Here is a 6,902-nt window from a genome sequence, read left to right on the forward strand (position 1 = left end):
TGTGTTTCAGATAAACCATATAGGGCACTTTCCATCAACGCCAGCACCAGCCGTTTTTTTTTCAACGTTCTGCAATTAACGCTTTACACAAGCACATTTTTTTTTGTATAGCCTCATCAAAATTTGTAACAATACTCAAAAGTATAATAAAACAACTTGCCAAATTTTAAATAAATCCATTGAACGTTTTTTTTTATAAAAAATTCGCAAATATCACCTATCTTTTCGGTCCCACAAAGCGGAACCCCCCCTTAACTGTCTTAGTCATCCAAATGTTGTGATATTAATGACGATTACACCAAGTCTATTCTATCTTATTCATTCTACATGTCTTTATATGAAAAGCTACATCTATATTTATATTTATGCATTATTCAATGTTTATTTCAATTTTTATTTTAAAGGGAATTGTGCAAAACAATATATATTTCATCACATTTCTCCACTTTCTTTTTTATGGAGTTAATTATAATAATAGTTGAGTCGCCAGCGACAGCGCGTAGCCGGCTTTAATGACAAATTTCCATATTCGTAAACGGAATACAAATAAAAGTATTAGTTTCACAAAAATTGGGTAAAAGTAAACATTTTTTATGTACATTTGAAGAACAAACACATATATTTTTGGGGCGACTTACTTTGTAAATACCTATCTTGCTACTTTTTAGTGGTTTTATAAAGAAATCAGTCTTCTCTGAATAATACTGACAATGTAATTTATAAAAGGAAGAACCAGGAATCTCTTCAATAAATTTAATATTAAAAATATCTCCACGTATATTATTAAAACACGAATTAGGCATTGCTGCACTTAAAATGCAATTGCCAGGAACAGATATATATCTTATCGTACCGTCTTTATTCTTTACAGTATTTGGTTTCTGGGGCTTATATTCATTAATATGGCAAAATTTCTTTTCGCCTAATCTTTTAGCAACTTGCTCCAAAGGACGATTATGTGACCGGACCATTTCTTTAATTCTAATCATAAAATTTTCAAACGGAAATGCAGAAAAGTTATCTAAATTGGCAAAATTGAAAACATCATTTTGTAAATGAAGCAGATTATGAAAGTTATATACAAGAAGTTCCTTACGATAAACGGTAGAGATTTTACGAACAAAACAGTGTAGCAAATCATTGGCACATCTTCGCCACCGAGAATTTTGACAAAAATCAGAACATAATATGTAAATCGCACAATGTAATATCAAAAAATGTTTATATACTTTTGTTGGTAGCACATTTGCCAAAACTACAGGTCCTAAATATAAAATAAAAGATCGGAATTCCGTAGCCTTCCAATATTTAAACAACCTTAATGGCCGTGGACGCCTAGAAAATTCTGTTGGATAATTATTATCCTTGATTGCTAATAATCTTCTTGAAATTTTGTTTATATTAAACGCGTTTAGTTTACACTTCTTTGGTCCATTATCCACCCAAGCCCGGATAATTCTTTTCATAACACCTAAGCACACTAGATGCATATAATCTATCGGAACTTGGGTTACTAATCCCACATCAAGTTCTGTAAGTAGGGGAAATATGGGTAAAACCGGGACGCTAAGGATGAAAGCTCATAACTTTGACATTATTAATGTAAAAAAGAAATTGAAAGTAGGGTTCATTAGACTAAACTCTTTATTAATTAATAGTATAAATCCATTTGATTTAAAACAATAAGAAATACAAAAAAATTATGATTTAAAATTTGGTCCGTTTTTACGGTTTTACCCCATGGCCTGGGTAAAACCGGGTACCATACTAAAAACTGGCCCTAGCACCTATAGCAACGGAATTCGTCCAATTCTTCAGTCCCCCAACCAGTGCAGCCTTCGTGAGCCCACTTACAACAAGCTGTACACTGCACCCACCCTTCATTCAATTTGGATGAACCATAGGATTCTTTGCAATAATTGCAAATGTCTTCGTTGCTCCTCTTATCATTGTTTCCATCACTACTACTATCATTATCCTTCAGTCTTTTATTTAATTTTGTAGTTTTCTTTTTTTTTAGTTGTGGTCCTTTAGCAAAATTTAGTTTTAATTTTGATAACTTCCTCTTTTTCGGTTCTTTGTTATTTTCTTTGCACTCCTCAAGTTCCTGTTTATAAGGAGACGAGGTAATAATGGCGATTTTTCCTCGACGTCTATTCGTTTGAATTTTGCGAGTCATATGTGGGACTGGAATAATATCCGCAGGTGATACGATTAGTGTTGAAGAAGACGGTTTTGTTGGTGTAACAACTGTTGCTGCTATTACAGATTTTTCTTTTGCAGTTGTCAGTTTAACCGTTGATGTTATTTTATTGTTGTAAGAACCAACTACTTCTTCAACCAGATCTCTGTCGGTGGTAGTAGCAGCAGCAAAATCGATATCCGAAAAGATCTCAGGATTAGTTGGACAAATTCCTGTTTTTTTAAAACCTGCCAGAGCATTTTGTACAGTTGCTGCTTTGCAGTATGCGTCTCCAAACAATTTAGATATTTGGAACTGACTTACACTGCGCCCAGGATTATTACGGAGCCACGTCGTTACCTCTTGGCTGTAATACGTATTCAAAGGACGCATGAAACTTATGTCAAGCGGTTGCAATCTATGCGTGCAATGTGGTGGAAAACTAAGAATAATTACACCATTATCTCTTGCTTTTTCAATTAGAGGCAAATTTTTGGTGTGCGTTGTGTGGCCATCGAGGAGAAGTAGAACTGGGCATTTTTTTGTGGGTTTGACCGATTCAATAAAATGGTGTAACCAATCTACGAATAAATTACTTTGAATCCATCCGCTTGGATGGCACGCCGCAACTGTTCCGGGTGGTGCACCGTCGAGCAACTCGGCTTTCATCCGAATTCGGGGAAATATAAGAAATGGAGGGACATACATTCCTGATGCACTAAAGCAAATCACAGCTGTTGTGAGTTGCCCTCTTTCTGCTGAACTAACTATTCCCACTTGTTTTCGCCCCTTTGTAGCGATAATCTTAGAATGTTTTTTGGGCACAGTGGTGATACCCGTCTCATCGACATTAAATATTCGAGTTGGTGGGAATTTGTGGGTATCTATTAATTGGGTTAAAAGGTTAAAAAACTTAGTAACATTAATCTTGTTAAAACCCATTGCTCTCGCTATTGACGTTGGTTCTGGGGACCGAATCGAAAGTTTAGGGTGGCGTTTCAGGAAACCATAGAGCCACTCATCTCCTGCCAGTCCTTTTGCTTTATTAAAATTATGATTTATATTATTTGCTTCGGCCATTTGAAACGCAAGTCGTCGTATGTCCGTACGGGTAAGACCAAACAAACGATTTTCCATTGTCATAATATGTTGCATTATAAGATTTTCTTGCTCAGCAGAAAAAATAGTGTGGAAACGACCTAGGCCTTTCTGAGACGCGATTTTTATATCTCCACAAATTTTTAATTTTTGTACTCGATCCTCTAGTGTAGATTGAGGCACCTCGTATCGTCGTGCTGCTAACCTATAACCCATTTTCCTATTTGTAACATCCAGAATAGCGTTCCGCATGTTTTCTTCATCCCACGACTGCCGGGTAGTGACTCGTTTGTAATCACGGGGCATTTTGTTGAAGCCTGAAAAATAACACACATTTTGTCCAAAATCGGGTACCCGATATTACCCCGTACGGTTTTACCCCAGCATACAATTTTGTAAATATTACGGATTATCAACAATACCATGGCGAAATACAAACAAACTGTCTTAGTTATTTACACTTTAATATGCAACAATTAACTTAATTCACACAAGAAAGTACTTACCTGAACACTGTCAAAAGTATTGTAGGTTCTTTAAGTATCGAAAATTAGATCATAGCCTTCCAAAACACACCAGACGATATAACCTCACTATGCACGATTGTAAGACGATCGTCTTTTGTTGATGGAACAATGCACATCGTGACAATATGTGGCTGCAACTACGCGGGAAAATTTAAGGCCATTTTAAAAATAATAGCACGTCCCGGTTTTACCCAGGTACCCGGTTTTGTCCATATTTCCCCTACAGCTTGAAAGCCTGAGTCACTAGGTCTCTGAACCGATCCTGGTCATCGACAGACGCGCCGAGTGCACAGCTGATCTCAGGTACGCGACACCATCCAAAGTTAAGGGTCGCAACGTCAAGTGCGTCCGGGTTAATGTACCGAATATTCACTTCACTGCACGGCTACTAACACTGATCACTTAATTTACTTTTCATGGACGTGTTGTTCCTACGTTATAAAATTGGTGACCCCGAAAGGGGCCGATTACTGTTATTTGAGCAGTTGCTTGATATGACCACCCTCAGCGTCTATGCACGCCTTGCAGCATCATTGACTCCGTTGATAATAATCTTGACGCCAAACGCCGAATCGTAGCCTCGCTGGGGGTTTGGATGTGCGGGTATTCCTGCGCAAACGCTCGCACAGTAGCACTTGCGTCCCTGTTGATCCGAGCGTACACGTTTTAAAAATTGATGGCCCCGAAAGGGGCCGATTACTGTTATTTGAGCAGTTGCTTGATATGACCACCCTCAGCGTCTATGCACGCCTTGCAGCATCATTGACTCCGTTGATAATAATCTTGACGCCAAACGCCGAATCGTAGCCTCGCTGGGGGTTTGGATGTGCGGGTATTCCTGCGCAAACGCTCGCACAGTAGCACTTGCGTCCCTGTTGATCCGAGCGTACACGTTTTAAAAATTGATGGCCCCGAAAGGGGCCGATTACTGTTATTTGAGCAGTTGCTTGATATGACCACCCTCAGCGTCTATGCACGCCTTGCCGCATCATTGACTCCGTTGATAATAATCTTGACGCCAAACGCCGAATCGTAGCCTCGCTGGGGGTTTGGATGTGCGGGTATTCCCGCGCAAACGCTCGCATAGTAGCACTTGCGTCCCTGTTGTTCCGAGCGTACACGTTTTAAAAATTGATGGCCCCGAAAGGGGCCGATTGTTGTTAATGTAAGAATGGCTCCACGTGGCCACTGTCATTGATGTTGCATTGCTCAGCTCGGAGAATTAATTGCCTTTGTACGCCCTGCAATGTTTGCGGCGTAATGTTTTCCACTGCTGCGTGAATAAGCACAATGGCTTCTTCGGGTGTGTCCACCGGTTGACGATACACCTCATTCTGAAATGATTGTTGTTCAACAAATACAAAACGTAAGTAAAAAAAGAATAGCTACAATAGGAATAAGTAAAGAGTAACAGCAATAATCAAATTACCTTCAGGTAGTCCCAGAAGAAAAAATCCAGCGGATTCATATCCGGTAACTGTGGGGGCCACGCAACGTGGGCCTCCCGCCCGCCGCGGCCGATCCTCTTGTTCTGAAAGGTTTCACCTAAATAAGCGCGGACATTCGTGGCGTAGTGTGGCCCAGCACCATCATGCTGGTAGTACATGTTCTGTCGGATCTCATATGGAATATCGTCCATAAGATCCGGCAGAACATGTTCCAGAAAATCTATATACTTTGGGCCGTCCAGCCTGTCTGGCATAATGTACGGCCCAACGATAAATTCGCCACAAATGCCGGCTCATAGGTTGATCGACCAACGGATTTGTGCTGCACGTGGACGAAGTGCTAGGGGATTTTCGTCGCTCCACACATGCATATTGTGGGAATTGTAGCATCCTTCCCTGTCGAAGAGTGCTTCATCCGTCCACAATATGTATTTGGTGAACGACGGATTCCTTCGCACTTCTCCCAACAGCTACGTGGAATACTGAATCCGCTGGATGTAATCCCCGGGGTGCAAATGTTGCACCCGTACATATTTGTACGGATGCAACAGGCGATCCCTGAGAATTCGGTGCACCATCATGCGGCTGACACTAGAACAAAATGCAGAAACATCCACTATTAGATAACATTTTTTTTCTTAATTAATAATTGCTGCAGTTATCTTGAACTGTGACTTACTTTAGGCGGCGGATCAAGATGCGCACACTGATCGTTGGATCTGCTTCAACGGCGTCGATGATTCTCTCGACGGTGCCCAGATTTCGCGCTGCTGCGGGTCTGCCCACCTCGCTGCCTCGCGGCATCATGGACTCCGTCGAGGAAAACCTCGACGCTAAACGGCGAAACGTATCCTCGCTTGGCGTTTGGATACCAGGATATTCTAGCGCAAACGCTCGCGCAGCAGCACTTGCGTCCTCGTTGTTTCGGGCGTACACCCAGAACATCCTGTAATATTCTTGGGCCGTGAACATTTCTGGGACGTGATTGCTAGCTGACTGACAAGATTTTTTCCAAGTAACTTCCTCTACCCCCAAGTAGCTTCTCTGGTTCCATTATGAGTTAACCCCCACCAGGACAAGAGGTTTTAGGTAAAAAGGAGCCATCACATTTTCGAAACACACGTGCTTTTCAGAAGTGCAACGAACGAACCATCGTACACTTTCACAAAAGCCCGCGCTCCGTCCTTTTACTGCCAATGTACCCATTGCTTCGAGATACATATAGTCCAAATTTTATCGTGACAATATCGACAAATAAAATGCATGTCACCAACTTTGTATCCAATATGATTTAACAATGTTTGCATTACAGTTCCCTTATATGTTCTCTTAGAAACATCAAATTTACGAACCTCTCTTTGAAAACTCTCTTTGACCGCTTTGTGAAAGCTTTAAATGCTAAAGAATATCGAGATATAATCTCATCTTCGTTCAAGCTTATTTCAATATTATTTTTGTGTAATGCTTCAGCTTCTTTCCGAGCTTGCAGTGTTATTCGTGCAAGTGTTTGAAGGTCACTATCGTTTAAAGCTTTGTCTAAATTATGTAATAGGTGTTTATAAATGTACACTATTCTGTATATCATCCTCTTGAAATTTCGTAAATCCGGAAACCTAACCCCCATAAGAAGAAGTCGCAGGCCGAGAG

Source organism: Andrena cerasifolii, chromosome 15 (assembly GCF_050908995.1).
Source record: "Andrena cerasifolii isolate SP2316 chromosome 15, iyAndCera1_principal, whole genome shotgun sequence".
In the NCBI taxonomy this organism is placed as follows: Eukaryota; Metazoa; Arthropoda; class Insecta; order Hymenoptera; family Andrenidae; genus Andrena; species Andrena cerasifolii.